This window comes from Engystomops pustulosus, chromosome 4 (genome assembly GCF_040894005.1).
Source record: "Engystomops pustulosus chromosome 4, aEngPut4.maternal, whole genome shotgun sequence".
NCBI lineage: Eukaryota > Metazoa > Chordata > Amphibia > Anura > Leptodactylidae > Engystomops > Engystomops pustulosus.
Window position 1 is genome coordinate 189,259,901 of NC_092414.1, and position 17,614 is coordinate 189,277,514.

At 38.8% G+C, this 17,614-nt stretch overlaps 26 non-coding genes across 26 annotated transcripts; all 26 read right to left on the minus strand.

The window, feature by feature from the left end:
* Nucleotides 1-1,445: 1,445 nt before the first annotated feature.
* On the minus strand, nucleotides 1,446-1,518 carry TRNAR-CCU (transfer RNA arginine (anticodon CCU)). The gene has a single exon. It is a non-coding gene; the product is annotated as a tRNA-Arg (tRNA).
* A 249-nt stretch (nucleotides 1,519-1,767) lies between these two features.
* Nucleotides 1,768-1,860, minus strand: TRNAI-UAU (transfer RNA isoleucine (anticodon UAU)). Its single transcript is given in 2 exon segments — nucleotides 1,768-1,803; nucleotides 1,823-1,860. It is a non-coding gene; the product is annotated as a tRNA-Ile (tRNA).
* Nucleotides 1,861-2,473: 613 nt separating this feature from the next.
* TRNAR-CCU (transfer RNA arginine (anticodon CCU)) lies at nucleotides 2,474-2,546 on the minus strand. The gene has a single exon. It is a non-coding gene; the product is annotated as a tRNA-Arg (tRNA).
* A 249-nt stretch (nucleotides 2,547-2,795) lies between these two features.
* Nucleotides 2,796-2,888, minus strand: TRNAI-UAU (transfer RNA isoleucine (anticodon UAU)). The gene is given in 2 exon segments: nucleotides 2,796-2,831; nucleotides 2,851-2,888. It is a non-coding gene; the product is annotated as a tRNA-Ile (tRNA).
* A 456-nt stretch (nucleotides 2,889-3,344) lies between these two features.
* On the minus strand, nucleotides 3,345-3,417 carry TRNAR-CCU (transfer RNA arginine (anticodon CCU)). Its single transcript has one exon. It is a non-coding gene; the product is annotated as a tRNA-Arg (tRNA).
* A 959-nt stretch (nucleotides 3,418-4,376) lies between these two features.
* Nucleotides 4,377-4,449, minus strand: TRNAR-CCU (transfer RNA arginine (anticodon CCU)). Its single transcript has one exon. It is a non-coding gene; the product is annotated as a tRNA-Arg (tRNA).
* Nucleotides 4,450-4,698: 249 nt separating this feature from the next.
* On the minus strand, nucleotides 4,699-4,791 carry TRNAI-UAU (transfer RNA isoleucine (anticodon UAU)). Its single transcript is given in 2 exon segments — nucleotides 4,699-4,734; nucleotides 4,754-4,791. It is a non-coding gene; the product is annotated as a tRNA-Ile (tRNA).
* Nucleotides 4,792-5,408: 617 nt separating this feature from the next.
* On the minus strand, nucleotides 5,409-5,481 carry TRNAR-CCU (transfer RNA arginine (anticodon CCU)). Its single transcript has one exon. It is a non-coding gene; the product is annotated as a tRNA-Arg (tRNA).
* Nucleotides 5,482-5,730: 249 nt separating this feature from the next.
* Nucleotides 5,731-5,823, minus strand: TRNAI-UAU (transfer RNA isoleucine (anticodon UAU)). The gene is given in 2 exon segments: nucleotides 5,731-5,766; nucleotides 5,786-5,823. It is a non-coding gene; the product is annotated as a tRNA-Ile (tRNA).
* A 616-nt stretch (nucleotides 5,824-6,439) lies between these two features.
* On the minus strand, nucleotides 6,440-6,512 carry TRNAR-CCU (transfer RNA arginine (anticodon CCU)). The gene has a single exon. It is a non-coding gene; the product is annotated as a tRNA-Arg (tRNA).
* A 249-nt stretch (nucleotides 6,513-6,761) lies between these two features.
* On the minus strand, nucleotides 6,762-6,854 carry TRNAI-UAU (transfer RNA isoleucine (anticodon UAU)). The gene is given in 2 exon segments: nucleotides 6,762-6,797; nucleotides 6,817-6,854. It is a non-coding gene; the product is annotated as a tRNA-Ile (tRNA).
* Nucleotides 6,855-7,471: 617 nt separating this feature from the next.
* TRNAR-CCU (transfer RNA arginine (anticodon CCU)) lies at nucleotides 7,472-7,544 on the minus strand. The gene has a single exon. It is a non-coding gene; the product is annotated as a tRNA-Arg (tRNA).
* A 1,282-nt stretch (nucleotides 7,545-8,826) lies between these two features.
* Nucleotides 8,827-8,919, minus strand: TRNAR-UCU (transfer RNA arginine (anticodon UCU)). The gene is given in 2 exon segments: nucleotides 8,827-8,862; nucleotides 8,882-8,919. It is a non-coding gene; the product is annotated as a tRNA-Arg (tRNA).
* Nucleotides 8,920-9,535: 616 nt separating this feature from the next.
* Nucleotides 9,536-9,608, minus strand: TRNAR-CCU (transfer RNA arginine (anticodon CCU)). Its single transcript has one exon. It is a non-coding gene; the product is annotated as a tRNA-Arg (tRNA).
* Nucleotides 9,609-10,567: 959 nt separating this feature from the next.
* TRNAR-CCU (transfer RNA arginine (anticodon CCU)) lies at nucleotides 10,568-10,640 on the minus strand. The gene has a single exon. It is a non-coding gene; the product is annotated as a tRNA-Arg (tRNA).
* A 249-nt stretch (nucleotides 10,641-10,889) lies between these two features.
* On the minus strand, nucleotides 10,890-10,982 carry TRNAR-UCU (transfer RNA arginine (anticodon UCU)). Its single transcript is given in 2 exon segments — nucleotides 10,890-10,925; nucleotides 10,945-10,982. It is a non-coding gene; the product is annotated as a tRNA-Arg (tRNA).
* Nucleotides 10,983-11,941: 959 nt separating this feature from the next.
* On the minus strand, nucleotides 11,942-12,014 carry TRNAR-CCU (transfer RNA arginine (anticodon CCU)). Its single transcript has one exon. It is a non-coding gene; the product is annotated as a tRNA-Arg (tRNA).
* Nucleotides 12,015-12,263: 249 nt separating this feature from the next.
* On the minus strand, nucleotides 12,264-12,356 carry TRNAI-UAU (transfer RNA isoleucine (anticodon UAU)). The gene is given in 2 exon segments: nucleotides 12,264-12,299; nucleotides 12,319-12,356. It is a non-coding gene; the product is annotated as a tRNA-Ile (tRNA).
* Nucleotides 12,357-12,973: 617 nt separating this feature from the next.
* On the minus strand, nucleotides 12,974-13,046 carry TRNAR-CCU (transfer RNA arginine (anticodon CCU)). The gene has a single exon. It is a non-coding gene; the product is annotated as a tRNA-Arg (tRNA).
* Nucleotides 13,047-13,295: 249 nt separating this feature from the next.
* TRNAI-UAU (transfer RNA isoleucine (anticodon UAU)) lies at nucleotides 13,296-13,388 on the minus strand. The gene is given in 2 exon segments: nucleotides 13,296-13,331; nucleotides 13,351-13,388. It is a non-coding gene; the product is annotated as a tRNA-Ile (tRNA).
* Nucleotides 13,389-14,326: 938 nt separating this feature from the next.
* On the minus strand, nucleotides 14,327-14,419 carry TRNAI-UAU (transfer RNA isoleucine (anticodon UAU)). The gene is given in 2 exon segments: nucleotides 14,327-14,362; nucleotides 14,382-14,419. It is a non-coding gene; the product is annotated as a tRNA-Ile (tRNA).
* Nucleotides 14,420-15,035: 616 nt separating this feature from the next.
* Nucleotides 15,036-15,108, minus strand: TRNAR-CCU (transfer RNA arginine (anticodon CCU)). The gene has a single exon. It is a non-coding gene; the product is annotated as a tRNA-Arg (tRNA).
* A 249-nt stretch (nucleotides 15,109-15,357) lies between these two features.
* Nucleotides 15,358-15,450, minus strand: TRNAI-UAU (transfer RNA isoleucine (anticodon UAU)). Its single transcript is given in 2 exon segments — nucleotides 15,358-15,393; nucleotides 15,413-15,450. It is a non-coding gene; the product is annotated as a tRNA-Ile (tRNA).
* A 939-nt stretch (nucleotides 15,451-16,389) lies between these two features.
* Nucleotides 16,390-16,482, minus strand: TRNAI-UAU (transfer RNA isoleucine (anticodon UAU)). Its single transcript is given in 2 exon segments — nucleotides 16,390-16,425; nucleotides 16,445-16,482. It is a non-coding gene; the product is annotated as a tRNA-Ile (tRNA).
* A 616-nt stretch (nucleotides 16,483-17,098) lies between these two features.
* TRNAR-CCU (transfer RNA arginine (anticodon CCU)) lies at nucleotides 17,099-17,171 on the minus strand. The gene has a single exon. It is a non-coding gene; the product is annotated as a tRNA-Arg (tRNA).
* Nucleotides 17,172-17,420: 249 nt separating this feature from the next.
* On the minus strand, nucleotides 17,421-17,513 carry TRNAI-UAU (transfer RNA isoleucine (anticodon UAU)). The gene is given in 2 exon segments: nucleotides 17,421-17,456; nucleotides 17,476-17,513. It is a non-coding gene; the product is annotated as a tRNA-Ile (tRNA).
* Nucleotides 17,514-17,614: the final 101 nt, after the last annotated feature.

Consider the following 17,614-nt stretch of genomic DNA (forward strand, 5'->3'; position numbering starts at 1 on the left):
GATGTGTAGATTCAAACCCAGATCAGTCAACAAAAGCTGTATCTAATGTGGCAAGACATGCCTTTGAACAACATGATGGCAACACTAATAGCTTAGAAGTATACGCTATCGAACAGATATACATGAATACTAGAGGTGGAGACAAAGAAAGATTATTGAGGGATCGAGAATTTTTTTGGATATTCCATCTTAATACTAGATTTCCTGCAGGACTTAATTTCAAGAGTGAAATGATGTTTCACTATTGAGTATTACAGTCTGGTGAAGATGGGATACTATGTGCTTCTCTTTTTTCTTTGAGACTGCTCTTAAATGTTTCCTGATGTTGTATTGGTGTACATTATTTTCTGTCATATTAGGATATCCATCACTATGCTTGTTTGGATACTGTACCTGTTAATTGATATATGATGATCGGGACCGCTGTTGTTTAGTCGAGCTGTTACATGAGGATACCCATCATTACATTACATTATTACACCCATTTGGACACCATAACTGTCAATAGATACATGGTGATCGGAGTTACCGATGTCTAGTTGTTTTCTGTTTAATTTTTACCTTTGGTTTTCAAACAAGGTGCGATTCGCTTGTCCGTATGTATTGCTAGATCCCGTGGAAAGGGATTACCACGCATGCGCTGCTCTCTTTCTTCCAGCTGACAGCAGAAGATAATTACTAGATACCTACGACGCATAGTACGGACACGCTAGATTCATTAGAACCTTGTACACATACACGAATGATGCCGCAACTGCAACAAGAGGTTTGCTATACAATTATGCCATGCAAAAGTATTAGGATTATGACCACACTTGTTATACAAATAGTAGGCGGTTTACTATTCTGTATATCCAAATATGGTATTAAATGTATTTTCTATTGGTGGAGAAATTAGCCCATGTATATACAGATTAGAACACCACAATTTTAGGAAGACAACCGAGTAGATGACATAGCTTATGTTCACGCTTGTTTTTAATACATTTACACTTGTTTATGTTCCAATCTTAAGCATGTTGATAGTATACGGGGAGGAAAGGGTGCAACAATGCAACAGGTGATGACAATCCAATCACAACCCACCTCCCTCTTTTTAAGTCTGTGAGTTTGTCTTTTGTACATCATACAGCCATGAGGAAGGACGCATAGTGCGTTTGAAACGCGTCACTGATGTATATATACATTTTTTAAACTGTTACGCTGGAAAAAGTTTTTGTATCTGTGACCAAGGTCCGTTAATAAAGACATGGAGTTTTTAACTTTCAAGCATTGATGTCTAAAATCCTGTAGCTGGGTCCAGGTCTACAAACAGCTATCAGAATTCCCAAGATCTTTTGAACAAGCATATGGGACCATTAAGAACTGAAGAAGATGGTTGAGCACTTTAAATCTGGAAGTAAAATAGAGCATGTGTGTGTGCTTTGGTAATCAACAGCCTCAAACACCCCAGATGGGACTCAAACCCACAATCCCTGGCTTAGGAGGCCAGTGCCTTATCCATTAGGCCACTGGGGCTGAACGAGATATAGCTGAGCACTTAGTATTTTTTTCTTTTCCAAACAAATCAGTTACTACAATTTGATTTCTAAGAAATGTTCTTGTTTGCAAACTGCAAACTATCTGAAAAACATGGGTGCGGAAGCCAGAAGACATGAAAGCAAAAGAACTAGGCACGTTTCCCCAATGATCATGTTTTGATGCGATGGTGAACCATGAGAGACTTTCTTTGGCAATTGACAAAAATGGATGAAAAGAGGAAAACAATGCTCCAGGTGAGGCTTGAACTCACAACCTCGGCATTGCTCAACAGTTACTGCTTTATAAGTACCGCGCGCTGACCGATTGCGCCACTGGAGCTCTGCTTGGTTTCTGGAAGCTTGCCTTTTTTGCGTCTGTTTCAGAAACCAGTAAACTATGGGAATGTTTGAAGTTAGGAGGCTCTTATAGTATTATACTTCAAGTCATGCATTTCCATTTTTTTTATAAAATGAAGTCATACTCTCTACTTTGCTAGCAGGTTTTTTGTTGAAACTGAAATTCCAAATGTTCTCATGGTGTTATACGTTTACTAAGAATTTTGAACTCTAAATGTGTACCAAATTAACAGAAGAATATCATCGTGTTTTATTAAATCAAAAGTCGCTATGCTTGCTAATCATTCAGTTGAAAACTTTTCTGTATCTGGATTGTTGTTCACTGTGAATGTGTTTGTGTTGCGGCATAAATAGTAAATGAGTGTATTTTGATTTGACTGTATAACGGAAATGACTGACCCTCTCAAAGCAGTGGAAATGCGTGGCGATTCTTGGGACTTAAAGTTGTCATTGTATGTTAAATGTGCTATCAGAATTCCCAAGATCTTTTGAACAAGCATATGGGACCATTAAGAAATGAAGAAGATGGTTGAGCACTTTAAATCTGGAAGTAAAATAGAGCATGTGTGTGTGCTCTGGTAATCAACAGCCTCAAACACCCCAGATGGGACTCGAACCCACAATCCCTGGCTTAGGAGGCCAGTGCCTTATCCATTAGGCCACTGGGGCTGAACGAGATATAGCTGAGCACTTAGTTTTTTTTTCTTTTACAAACAAATCAGTTACTACAATTTGATTTCTAAGAAATGTTCTTGTTTGCAAACTGCAAACTATCTGAAAAACATGGGTGCAGAAGCCAGAAGACATGAAAGCAAAAGAACTAGGCACGTTTCCCCAATGATCATGTTTTGATGCGATGGTGAACCATGAGAGACTTTCTTTGGCAATTGACAAAAATGGATGAAAAGAGGAAAACAATGCTCCAGGTGAGGCTCAAACTCACAACCTCGGCATTGCTCAACAGTTACTGCTTTATAAGTACCGCGCGCTGACCGATTGCGCCACTGGAGCTCTGCTTGGTTTCTGGAAGCTTGCCTTTTTTGCGTCTGTTTCAGAAACCAGTAAACTATGGGAATGTTTGAAGTTAGGAGGCTCTTATAGTATTATACTTCAAGTCATGCATTTCCATTTTTTTTATAAAATGAAGTCATACTCTCTACTTTGCTAGCAGGTTTTTTGTTGAAACTGAAATTCCAAATGTTCTCATGGTGTTATACGTTTACTAAGAATTTTGAACTCTAAATGTGTACCAATTAACAGAAAAATATAATCGTGTTTTATTAAATCAATGCATGGCGATTCTTGGGACTTAAAGTTGTCATTGTATGTTTAATGTGCTATCAGAATTCCCAAGATCTTTTGAACAAGCATATGGGACCATTAAGAAATGAAGAAGATGGTTGAGCACTTTAAATCTGGAAGTAAAATAGAGCATGTGTGTGTGCTTTGGTAATCAACAGCCTCAAACACCCCAGATGGGACTCGAACCCACAATCCCTGGCTTAGGAGGCCAGTGCCTTATCCATTAGGCCACTGGGGCTGAACGTGATATAGCTGAGCACTTAGTTTTTTTTTTCTTTTCCAAACAAATCAGTTACTACAATTTGATTTCTAAGAAATGTTCTTGTTTGCAAACTGCAAACTATCTGAAAAACATGGGTGCAGAAGCCAGAAGACATGAAAGCAAAAGAACTAGGCACGTTTCCCCAATGATCATGTTTTGATGCGATGGTGAACCATGAGAGACTTTCTTTGGCAATTGACAAAAATGGATGAAAAGAGGAAAACAATGCTCCAGGTGAGGCTCGAACTCACAACCTCGGCATTGCTCAACAGTTACTGCTTTATAAGTACCGCGCGCTGATCGATTGCGCCACTGGAGCTCTGCTTGTTTCTGGAAGCTTGCCTTTTTTGCGTCTGTTTCAGAAACCAGTAAACTATGGGAATGTTTGAAGTTAGGAGGATCTTATAGTATTATACTTCAAGTCATGCATTTCCATTTTTTTTATAAAATGAAGTCATACTCTCTACTTTGCTAGCAGGTTTTTTGTTGAAACTGAAATTCCAAATGTTCTCATGGTGTTATACGTTTACTAAGAATTTTGAACTCTAAATGTGTACCAAATTAACAGAAGAATATCATCGTGTTTTATTAAATCAAAAGTCGCTATGCTTGCTAATCATTCAGTTGAAAACTTTTCTGTATCTGGATTGTTGTTCACTGTGAATGTGTTTGTGTTGCGGCATAAATGAATAGTAAATGAGTGTATTTTGATTTGACTGTATAACGGAAATGACTGACCCTTTCAAAGCAGTGGAAATGCATGGCGATTCTTGGGACTTAAAGTTGTCATTGTATGTTTAATGTGCTATCAGAATTCCCAAGATCTTTTGAACAAGCATATGGGACCATTAAGAAATGAAGAAGATGGTTGAGCACCTTAAATCTGGAAGTAAAATAGAGCATGTGTGTGTGCTTTGGTAATCAACAGCCTCAAACACCCCAGATGGGACTCGAACCCACAATCCCTGGCTTAGGAGGCCAGTGCCTTATCCATTAGGCCACTGGGGCTGAACGAGATATAGCTGAGCACTTAGTTTTTTTTTCTTTTCCAAACAAATCAGTTACTACACTTTGATTTCTAAGAAATGTTCTTGTTTGCAAACTGCAAACTATCTGAAAAACATGGGTGCAGAAGCCAGAAGACATGAAAGCAAAAGAACTAGGCACGTTTCCCCAATGATCATGTTTTGATGCGATGGTGAACCATGAGAGACTTTCTTTGGCAATTGACAAAAATGGATGAAAAGAGGAAAACAATGCTCCAGGTGAGGCTCGAACTCACAACCTCGGCATTGCTCAACAGTTACTGCTTTATAAGTACCGCGCGCTGACCGATTGCGCCACTGGAGCTCTGCTTGGTGTCTGGAAGCTTGCCTTTTTTGCGTCTGTTTCCGAAACCAGTAAACTATGGGAATGTTTGAAGTTAGGAGGCTCTTATAGTATTATACTTCAAGTCATGCATTTCCATTTTTTTTAATAAAATGAAGTCATACTCTCTACTTTGCTAGCAGGTTTTTTGTTGAAACTGAAATTCCAAATGTTCTCATGGTGTTATACGTTTACTAAGAATTTTGAACTCTAAATGTGTACCAATTAACAGAAGAATATCATCGTGTTTTATTAAATCAAAAGTCGCTATGCTTGCTAATCATTCAGTTGAAAACTTTTCTGTATCTGGATTGTTGTTCACTGTGAATGTGTTTGTGTTGCGGCATAAATGAATAGTAAATGAGTGTATTTTGATTTGACTGTATAACGGAAATGACTGACCCTTTCAAAGCAGTGGAAATGCATGGCGATTCTTGGGACTTAAAGTTGTCATTGTATGTTTAATGTGCTATCAGAATTCCCAAGATCTTTTGAACAAGCATATGGGACCATTATGAAATGAAGAAGATGGTTGAGCACTTTAAATCTGGAAGTAAAATAGAGCATGTGTGTGTGCTTTGGTAATCAACAGCCTCAAACACCCCAGATGGGACTCGAACCCACAATCCCTGGCTTAGGAGGCCAGTGCCTTATCCATTAGGCCACTGGGGCTGAACGAGATATAGCTGAGCACTTAGTTTTTTTTTCTTTTCCAAACAAATCAGTTACTACACTTTGATTTCTAAGAAATGTTCTTGTTTGCAAACTGCAAACTATCTGAAAAACATGGGTGCAGAAGCCAGAAGACATGAAAGCAAAAGAACTAGGCACGTTTCCCCAATGATCATGTTTTGATGCGATGGTGAACCATGAGAGACTTTCTTTGGCAATTGACAAAAATGGATGAAAAGAGGAAAACAATGCTCCAGGTGAGGCTCGAACTCACAACCTCGGCATTGCTCAACAGTCACTGCTTTATAAGTACCGCGCGCTGACCGATTGTGCCACTGGAGCTCTGCTTGGTGTCTGGAAGCTTGCTTTTTTGCGTCTGTTTCCGAAACCAGTAAACTATGGGAATGTTTGAAGTTAGGAGGCTCTTATAGTATTATACTTCAAGTCATGCATTTCCATTTTTTTTAATAAAATGAAGTCATACTCTCTACTTTGCTAGCAGGTTTTTTGTTGAAACTGAAATTCCAAATGTTCTCATGGTGTTATACGTTTACTAAGAATTTTGAACTCTAAATGTGTACCAATTAACAGAAGAATATCATCGTGTTTTATTAAATCAAAAGTCGCTATGCTTGCTAATCATTCAGTTGAAAACTTTTCTGTATCTGGATTGTTGTTCACTGTGAATGTGTTTGTGTTGCGGCATAAATGAATAGTAAATGAGTGTATTTTGATTTGACTGTATAACGGAAATGACTGACCCTTTCAAAGCAGTGGAAATGCATGGCGATTCTTGGGACTTAAAGTTGTCATTGTATGTTTAATGTGCTATCAGAATTCCCAAGATCTTTTGAACAAGCATATGGGACCATTAAGAAATGAAGAAGATGGTTGAGCACTTTAAATCTGGAAGTAAAATAGAGCATGTGTGTGTGCTTTGGTAATCAACAGCCTCAAACACCCCAGATGGGACTCAAACCCACAATCCCTGGCTTAGGAGGCCAGTGCCTTATCCATTAGGCCACTGGGGCTGAACGAGATATAGCTGAGCACTTAGTTTTTTTTTCTTTTCCAAACAAATCAGTTACTACAATTTGATTTCTAAGAAATGTTCTTGTTTGCAAACTGCAAACTATCTGAAAAACATGGGTGCAGAAGCCAGAAGACATGAAAGCAAAAGAACTAGGCACGTTTCCCCAATGATCATGTTTTGATGCGATGGTGAACCATGAGAGACTTTCTTTGGCAATTGACAAAAATGGATGAAAAGAGGAAAACAATGCTCCAGGTGAGGCTCGAACTCACAACCTCGGCATTGCTCAACAGTTACTGCTTTATAAGTACCGCGCGCTGACCGATTGCGCCACTGGAGCTCTGCTTGGTGTCTGGAAGCTTGCCTTTTTTGCGTCTGTTTCCGAAACCAGTAAACTATGGGAATGTTTGAAGTTAGGAGGCTCTTATAGTATTATACTTCAAGTCATGCATTTCCATTTTTTTTAATAAAATGAAGTCATACTCTATACTTTGCTAGCAGGTTTTTTGTTGAAACTGAAATTCCAAATGTTCTCATGGTGTTATACGTTTACTAAGAATTTTGAACTCTAAATGTGTACCAATTAACAGAAGAATATCATCGTGTTTTATTAAATCAAAAGTCGCTATGCTTGCTAATCATTCAGTTGAAAACTTTTCTGTATCTGGATTGTTGTTCACTGTGAATGTGTTTGTGTTGCGGCATAAATGAATAGTAAATGAGTGTATTTTGATTTGACTGTATAACGGAAATGACTGACCCTTTCAAAGCAGTGGAAATGCATGGCGATTCTTGGGACTTAAAGTTGTCATTGTATGTTTAATGTGCTATCAGAATTCCCAAGATCTTTTGAACAAGCATATGGGACCATTAAGAAATGAAGAAGATGGTTGAGCACTTTAAATCTGGAAGTAAAATAGAGCATGTGTGTGTGCTTTGGTAATCAACAGCCTCAAACACCCCAGATGGGACTCGAACCCACAATCCCTGGCTTAGGAGGCCAGTGCCTTATCCATTAGGCCACTGGGGCTGAACGAGATATAGCTGAGCACTTAGTTTTTTTTTTCTTTTCCAAACAAATCAGTTACTACAATTTGATTTCTAAGAAATGTTCTTGTTTGCAAACTGCAAACTATCTGAAAAACATGGGTGCAGAAGCCAGAAGACATGAAAGCAAAAGAACTAGGCACGTTTCCCCAATGATCATGTTTTGATGCGATGGTGAACCATGAGAGACTTTCTTTGGCAATTGACAAAAATGGATGAAAAGAGGAAAACAATGCTCCAGGTGAGGCTCAAACTCACAACCTCGGCATTGCTCAACAGTTACTGCCTTATAAGTACCGCGCGCTGACCGATTGCGCCACTGGAGCTCTGCTTGGTTTCTGGAAGCTTGCCTTTTTTGCGTCTGTTTCAGAAACCAGTAAACTATGGGAATGTTTGAAGTTAGGAGGCTCTTATAGTATTATACTTCAAGTCATGCATTTCCATTTTTTTTATAAAATGAAGTCATACTCTCTACTTTGCTAGCAGGTTTTTTGTTGAAACTGAAATTCCAAATGTTCTCATGGTGTTATACGTTTACTAAGAATTTTGAACTCTAAATGTGTACCAAATTAACAGAAGAATATCATCGTGTTTTATTAAATCAAAAGTCGCTATGCTTGCTAATCATTCAGTTGAAAACTTTTCTGTATCTGGATTGTTGTTCACTGTGAATGTGTTTGTGTTGCGGCATAAATGAATAGTAAATGAGTGTATTTTGATTTGACTGTATAACGGAAATGACTGACCCTTTCCAAGCAGTGGAAATGCATGGCGATTCTTGGGACTTAAAGTTGTCATTGTATGTTTAATGTGCTATCAGAATTCCCAAGATCTTTTGAACAAGCATATGGGACCATTAAGAAATGAAGAAGATGGTTGAGCACTTTAAATCTGGAAGTAAAATAGAGCATGAGTGTGTGCTTTGGTAATCAACAGCCTCAAACACCCCAGATGGGACTTGAACCCACAATCCCTGGCTTAGGAGGCCAGTCCCTTATCCATTAGGCCACTGGGGCTGAACGAGATATAGCTGAGCACTTAGTATTTTTTTCTTTTCCAAACAATTCAGTTACTACAATTTGATTTCTAAGAAATGTTCTTGTTTGCAAACTGCAAACTATCTGAAAAACATGGGTGCAGAAGCCAGAAGACATGAAAGCAAAAGAACTAGGCACGTTTCCCCAATGATCATGTTTTGATGCGATGGTGAACCATGAGAGACTTTCTTTGGCAATTGACAAAAATGGATGAAAAGAGGAAAACAATGCTCCAGGTGAGGCTCAAACTCACAACCTCGGCATTGCTCAACAGTTACTGCTTTAGAAGTACCGCGCGCTGACCGATTGCGCCACTGGAGCTCTGCTTGGTGTCTGAAAGCTTGCCTTTTTTGCGTCTGTTTCCGAAAACAGTAAACTATGGGAATGTTTGAAGTTAGGAGGCTCTTATAGTATTATACTTCAAGTCATGCATTTCCATTTTTTTTATAAAATGAAGTCATACTCTCTACTTTGCTAGCAGGTTTTTTGTTGAAACTGAAATTCCAAATGTTCTCATGGTGTTATACGTTTACTAAGAATTTTGAACTCTAAATGTGTACCAATTAATAGAAGAATATCATCGTGTTTTATTAAATCAAAAGTCGCTATGCTTGCTAATCATTCAGTTGAAAACTTTTCTGTATCTGGATTGTTGTTCACTGTGAATGTGTTTGTGTTGCGGCATAAATGAATAGTAAATGAGTGTATTTTGATTTGACTGTATAACGGAAATGACTGACCCTTTCAAAGCAGTGGAAATGCATGGCGATTCATGGGACTTAAAGTTGTCATTGTATGTTTAATGTGCTATCAGAATTCCCAAGATCTTTTGAACAAGCATATGGGACCATTAAGAAATGAAGAAGATGGTTGAGCACTTTAAATCTGGAAGTAAAATAGAGCATGTGTGTGTGCTTTGGTAATCAACAGCCTCAAACACCCCAGATGGGACTCGAACCCACAATCCCTGGCTTAGGAGGCCAGTGCCTTATCCATTAGGCCACTGGGGCGGAACGTGATATAGCTGAGCACTTAGTTTTTTTTTCTTTTCCAAACAAATCAGTTACTACAATTTGATTTCTAAGAAATGTTCTTGTTTGCAAACTGCAAACTATCTGAAAAACATGGGTGCAGAAGCCAGAAGACATGAAAGCAAAAGAACTAGGCACGTTTCCCCAATGATCATGTTTTGATGCGATGGTGAACCATGAGAGACTTTCTTTGGCAATTGACAAAAATGGATGAAAAGAGGAAAACAATGCTCCCGGTGAGGCTCGAACTCACAACCTCGGCATTGCTCAACAGTTACTGCTTTATAAGTACCGCGCGCTGACCGATTGCGCCACTGGAGATCTGCTTGGTTTCTGGAAGCTTGCCTTTTTTGCGTCTGTTTCAGAAACCAGTAAACTATGGGAATGTTTGAAGTTAGGAGGCTCTTATAGTATTATACTTCAAGTCATGCATTTCCATTTTTTTTATAAAATGAAGTCATACTCTCTACTTTGCTAGCAGGTTTTTTGTTGAAACTGAAATTCCAAATGTTCTCATGGTGTTATACGTTTACTAAGAATTTTGAACTCTAAATGTGTACCAAATTAACAGAAGAATATCATCGTGTTTTATTAAATCAAAAGTCGCTATGCTTGCTAATCATTCAGTTGAAAACTTTTCTGTATCTGGATTGTTGTTCACTGTGAATGTGTTTGTGTTGCGTCATAAATAAATAGTAAATGAGTGTATTTTGATTTGACTGTATAACGGAAATGACTGACCCTTTCCAAGCAGTGGAAATGCATGGCGATTCTTGGGACTTAAAGTTGTCATTGTATGTTTAATGTGCTATCAGAATTCCCAAGATCTTTTGAACAAGCATATGGGACCATTAAGAAATGAAGAAGATGGTTGAGCACTTTAAATCTGGAAGTAAAATCGAGCATGAGTGTGTCCTTTTGTAATCAACAGCCTCAAACACCCCAGATGGGACTTGAACCCACAATCCCTGGCTTAGGAGGCCAGTGCCTTATCCATTAGGCCACTGGGGCTGAACGAGATATAACTGAGCACTTAGTATTTTTTTCTTTTTCAAACAATTCAGTTACTACAATTTGATTTCTAAGAAATGTTCTTGTTTGCAAACTGCAAACTATCTGAAAAACATGGGTGCAGAAGCCAGAAGACATGAAAGCAAAAGAACTAGGCACGTTTCCCCAATGATCATGTTTTGATGCGATGGTGAACCATGAGAGACTTTCTTTGGCAATTGACAAAAATGGATGAAAAGAGGAAAACAATGCTCCAGGTGAGGCTCAAACTCACAACCTCGGCATTGCTCAACAGTTACTGATTTAGAAGTACCGCGTGCTGACCGATTGCGCCACTGGAGCTCTGCTTGGTGTCTGAAAGCTTGCCTTTTTTGCGTCTGTTTCCGAAACCAGTAAACTATGGGAATGTTTGAAGTTAGGAGGCTCTTATAGTATTATACAAACTATCTGAAAAACATGGGTGCAGAAGCCAGAAGACATGAAAGCAAAAGAACTAGGCACGTTTCCCCAATGATCATGTTTTGATGCGATGGTGAACCATGAGAGACTTTCTTTGGCAATTGACAAAAATGGATGAAAAGAGGAAAACAATGCTCCAGGTGAGGCTCGAACTCACAACCTCGGCATTGCTCAACAGTTACTGCTTTATAAGTACCGCACGCTGATCGATTGCGCCACTGGAGCTCTGCTTGGTTTCTGGAAGCTTGCCTTTTTTGCGTCTGTTTCAGAAACCAGTAAACTATGGGAATGTTTGAAGTTAGGAGGATCTTATAGTATTATACTTCAAGTCATGCATTTCCATTTTTTTTATAAAATGAAGTCATACTCTCTACTTTGCTAGCAGGTTTTTTGTTGAAACTGAAATTCCAAATGTTCTCATGGTGTTATACGTTTACTAAGAATTTTGAACTCTAAATGTGTACCAAATTAACAGAAGAATATCATCGTGTTTTATTAAATCAAAAGTCGCTATGCTTGCTAATCATTCAGTTGAAAACTTTTCTGTATCTGGATTGTTGTTCACTGTGAATGTGTTTGTGTTGCGGCATAAATGAATAGTAAATGAGTGTATTTTGATTTGACTGTATAACGGAAATGACTGACCCTTTCAAAGCAGTGGAAATGCATGGCGATTCTTGGGACTTAAAGTTGTCATTGTATGTTTAATGTGCTATCAGAATTCCCAAGATCTTTTGAACAAGCATATGGGACCATTAAGAAATGAAGAAGATGGTTGAGCACCTTAAATCTGGAAGTAAAATAGAGCATGTGTGTGTGCTTTGGTAATCAACAGCCTCAAACACCCCAGATGGGACTCGAACCCACAATCCCTGGCTTAGGAGGCCAGTGCCTTATCCATTAGGCCACTGGGGCTGAACGAGATATAGCTGAGCACTTAGTTTTTTTTTCTTTTCCAAACAAATCAGTTACTACACTTTGATTTCTAAGAAATGTTCTTGTTTGCAAACTGCAAACTATCTGAAAAACATGGGTGCAGAAGCCAGAAGACATGAAAGCAAAAGAACTAGGCACGTTTCCCCAATGATCATGTTTTGATGCGATGGTGAACCATGAGAGACTTTCTTTGGCAATTGACAAAAATGGATGAAAAGAGGAAAACAATGCTCCAGGTGAGGCTCGAACTCACAACCTCGGCATTGCTCAACAGTTACTGCTTTATAAGTACCGCGCGCTGACCGATTGCGCCACTGGAGCTCTGCTTGGTGTCTGGAAACTTGCCTTTTTTGCGTCTGTTTCCGAAACCAGTAAACTATGGGAATGTTTGAAGTTAGGAGGCTCTTATAGTATTATACTTCAAGTCATGCATTTCCATTTTTTTTAATAAAATGAAGTCATACTCTCTACTTTGCTAGCAGGTTTTTTGTTGAAACTGAAATTCCAAATGTTCTCATGGTGTTATACGTTTACTAAGAATTTTGAACTCTAAATGTGTACCAATTAACAGAAGAATATCATCGTGTTTTATTAAATCAAAAGTCGCTATGCTTGCTAATCATTCAGTTGAAAACTTTTCTGTATCTGGATTGTTGTTCACTGTGAATGTGTTTGTGTTGCGGCATAAATGAATAGTAAATGAGTGTATTTTGATTTGACTGTATAACGGAAATGACTGACCCTTTCAAAGCAGTGGAAATGCATGGCGATTCTTGGGACTTAAAGTTGTCATTGTATGTTTAATGTGCTATCAGAATTCCCAAGATCTTTTGAACAAGCATATGGGACCATTATGAAATGAAGAAGATGGTTGAGCACTTTAAATCTGGAAGTAAAATAGAGCATGTGTGTGTGCTTTGGTAATCAACAGCCTCAAACACCCCAGATGGGACTCAAACCCACAATCCCTGGCTTAGGAGGCCAGTGCCTTATCCATTAGGCCACTGGGGCTGAACGAGATATAGCTGAGCACTTAGTTTTTTTTTCTTTTCCAAACAAATCAGTTACTACACTTTGATTTCCAAGAAATGTTCTTGTTTGCAAACTGCAAACTATCTGAAAAACATGGGTGCAGAAGCCAGAAGACATGAAAGCAAAAGAACTAGGCACGTTTCCCCAATGATCATGTTTTGATGCGATGGTGAACCATGAGAGACTTTCTTTGGCAATTGACAAAAATGCATGAAAAGAGGAAAACAATGCTCCAGGTGAGGCTCGAACTCACAACCTCGGCATTGCTCAACAGTTACTGCTTTATAAGTACCGCGCGCTGACCGATTGCACCACTGGAGCTCTGCTTGGTGTCTGGAAGCTTGCCTTTTTTGCGTCTGTTTCCGAAACCAGTAAACTATGGGAATGTTTGAAGTTAGGAGGCTCTTATAGTATTATACTTCAAGTCATGCATTTCCATTTTTTTTATAAAATGAAGTCATACTCTCTACTTTGCTAGCAGGTTTTTTGTTGAAACTGAAATTCCAAATGTTCTCATGGTGTTATACGTTTACTAAGAATTTTGAACTCTAAATGTGTACCAATTAACAGAAGAATATCATCGTGTTTTATTAAATCAAAAGTCGCTATGCTTGCTAATCATTCAGTTGAAAACTTTTCTGTATCTGGATTGTTGTTCACTGTGAATGTGTTTGTGTTGCGGCATAAATGAATAGTAAATGAGTGTATTTTGATTTGACTGTATAACGGAAATGACTGACCCTTTCAAAGCAGTGGAAATGCATGGCGATTCTTGGGACTTAAAGTTGTCATTGTATGTTTAATGTGCTATCAGAATTCCCAAGATCTTTTGAACAAGCATATGGGACCATTATGAAATGAAGAAGATGGTTGAGCACTTTAAATCTGGAAGTAAAATAGAGCATGTGTGTGTGCTTTGGTAATCAACAGCCTCAAACACCCCAGATGGGACTCGACCCCACAATCCCTGGCTTAGGAGGCCAGTGCCTTATCCATTAGGCCACTGGGGCTGAATGAGATATAGCTGAGCACTTAGTTTTTTTTTCTTTTCCAAACAAATCAGTTACTACACTTTGATTTCTAAGAAATGTTCTTGTTTGCAAACTGCAAACTATCTGAAAAACATGGGTGCAGAAGCCAGAAGACATGAAAGCAAAAGAACTAGGCACGTTTCCCCAATGATCATGTTTTGATGCGATGGTGAACCATGAGAGACTTTCTTTGGCAATTGACAAAAATGGATGAAAAGAGGAAAACAATGCTCCAGGTGAGGCTCGAACTCACAACCTCGGCATTGCTCAACAGTTACTGCTTTATAAGTACCGCGCGCTGACCAATTGCGCCACTGGAGCTCTGCTTGGTGTCTGGAAGCTTGCCTTTTTTGCGTCTGTTTCCGAAACCAGTACACTATGGGAATGTTTGAAGTTAGGAGGCTCTTATAGTATTATACTTCAAGTCATGCATTTCAATTTTTTTTATAAAATGAAGTCATACTCTCTACTTTGCTAGCAGGTTTTTTGTTGAAACTGAAATTCCAAATGTTCTCATGGTGTTATACGTTTACTAAGAATTTTGAACTCTAAATGTGTACCAATTAACAGAAGAATATCATCGTGTTTTATTAAATCAAAAGTCGCTATGCTTGCTAATCATTCAGTTGAAAACTTTTCTGTATCTGGATTGTTGTTCACTGTGAATGTGTTTGTGTTGCGGCATAAATGAATAGTAAATGAGTGTATTTTGATTTGACTGTATAACGGAAATGACTGACCCTTTCAAAGCAGTGGAAATGCATGGCGATTCTTGGGACTTAAAGTTGTCATTGTATGTTTAATGTGCTATCAGAATTCCCAAGATCTTTTGAACAAGCATATGGGACCATTATGAAATGAAGAAGATGGTTGAGCACTTTAAATCTGGAAGTAAAATAGAGCATGTGTGTGTGCTTTGGTAATCAACAGCCTCAAACACCCCAGATGGGACTCGAACCCACAATCCCTGGCTTAGGAGGCCAGTGCCTTATCCATTAGGCCACTGGGGCTGAACGAGATATTGCTGAGCACTTAGTTTTTTTTTCTTTTCCAAACAAATCAGTTACTACACTTTGATTTCTAAGAAATGTTCTTGTTTGCAAACCGCAAACTATCTGAAAAACATGGGTGCAGAAGCCAGAAGACATGAAAGCAAAAGAACTAGGCACGTTTCCCCAATGATCATGTTTTGATGCGATGGTGAACCATGAGAGACTTTCTTTGGCAATTGACAAAAATGGATGAAAAGAGGAAAACAATGCTCCAGGTGAGGCTCGAACTCACAACCTCGGCATTGCTCAACAGTTACTGCTTTATAAGTACCGCGCGCTGACCGATTGCGCCACTGGAGCTCTGCTCGGTGTCTGGAAGCTTGCCTTTTTTGCGTCTGTTTCCGAAACCAGTACACTATGGGAATGTTTGAAGTTAGGAGGCTCTTATAGTATTATACTTCAAGTCATGTATTTCCATTTTTTTAATAAAATGAAGTCATACTCTCTACTTTGCTAGCAGGTTTTTTGTTGAAACTGAAATTCCAAATGTTCTCATGGTGTTATACGTTTACTAAGAATTTTGAACTCTAAATGTGTACCAAATTAGCAGAAGAATATCATCGTGTTTTATTAAATCAAAAGTCGCTATGCTTGCTAATCATTCAGTTGAAAACTTTTCTGTATCTGGATTGTTGTTCACTGTGAATGTGTTTGTGTTGCGGCATAAATGAATAGTAAATGAGTGTATTTTGATTTGACTGTATAACGGAAATGACTGACCCTTTCAAAGCAGTGGAAATGCATGGCGATACTTGGGACTTAAAGTTGTCATTGTATGTTTAATGTGCTATCAGAATTCCCAAGATCTTTTGAACAAGCATATGGGACCATTATGAAATGAAGAAGATGGTTGAGCACTTTAAATCTGGAAGTAAAATAGAGCATGTGTGTGTGCTTTGGTAATCAACAGCCTCAAACACCCCAGATGGGACTCGACCCCACAATCCCTGGCTTAGGAGGCCAGTGCCTTATCCATTAGGCCACTGGGGCTGAACGAGATATAGCTGAGCACTTAGTTTTTTTTTCTTTTCCAAACAAATCAGTTACTACACTTTGATTTCTAAGAAATGTTCTTGTTTGCAAACTGCAAACTATCTGAAAAACATGGGTGCAGAAGCCAGAAGACATGAAAGCAAAAGAACTAGGCACGTTTCCCCAATGATCATGTTTTGATGCGATGGTGAACCATGAGAGACTTTCTTTGGCAATTGACAAAAATGGATGAAAAGAGGAAAACAATGCTCCAGGTGAGGCTCGAACTCACAACCTCGGCATTGCTCAACAGTTTCTGCTTTATAAGTACCGCGCGCTGACCGATTGCGCCACTGGAGCTCTGCTCGGTGTCTGGAAGCTTGCCTTTTTTGCGTCTGTTTCCGAAACCAGTACACTATGGGAATGTTTGAAGTTAGGAGGCTCTTATAGTATTATACTTCAAGTCATGCATTTCCATTTTTTTTATAAAATGAAGTCATACTCTCTACTTTGCTAGCAGGTTTTTTGTTGAAACTGAAATTCCAAATGTTCTCATGGTGTTATACGTTTACTAAGAATTTTGAACTCTAAATGTGTACCAATTAACAGAAGAATATCATCGTGTTTTATTAAATCAAAAGTCGCTATGCTTGCTAATCATTCAGTTGAAAACTTTTCTGTATCTGGATTGTTGTTCACTGTGAATGTGTTTGTGTTGCGGCATAAATGAATAGTAAATGAGTGTATTTTGATTTGACTGTATAACGGAAATGACTGACCCTTTCAAAGCAGTGGAAATGCATGGCGATTCTTGGGACTTAAAGTTGTCATTGTATGTTTAATGTGCTATCAGAATTCCCAAGATCTTTTGAACAAGCATATGGGACCATTAAGAAATGAAGAAGATGGTTGAGCACTTTAAATCTGGAAGTAAAATAGAGCATGTGTGTGTGCTTTGGTAATCAACAGCCTCAAACACCCCAGATGGGACTCGAACCCACAATCCCTGGCTTAGGAGGCCAGTGCCTTATCCATTAGGCCACTGGGGCTGAACGAGATATAGCTGAGCACTTAGTTTTTTTTTCTTTTCCAAACAAATCAGTTACTACACTTTGATTTCTAAGAAATGTTCTTGTTTGCAAACTGCAAACTATCTGAAAAACATGGGTGCAGAAGCCAGAAGACATGAAAGCAAAAGAACTAGGCACGTTTCCCCAATGATCATGTTTTGATGCGATGGTGAACCATGAGAGACTTTCTTTGGCAATTGACGAAAATGGATGAAAAGAGGAAAACAATGCTCCAGGTGAGGCTCGAACTCACAACCTCGGCATTGCTCAAAAGTTACTGCTTTATAAGTACCGCGCGCTGACCGATTGCGCCACTGGAGCTCTGCTTGGTGTCTGGAAGCTTGCCTTTTTTGCGTCTGTTTCCGAAACCAGTAAACTATGGGAATGTTTGAAGTTAGGAGGCTCTTATAGTATTATACTTC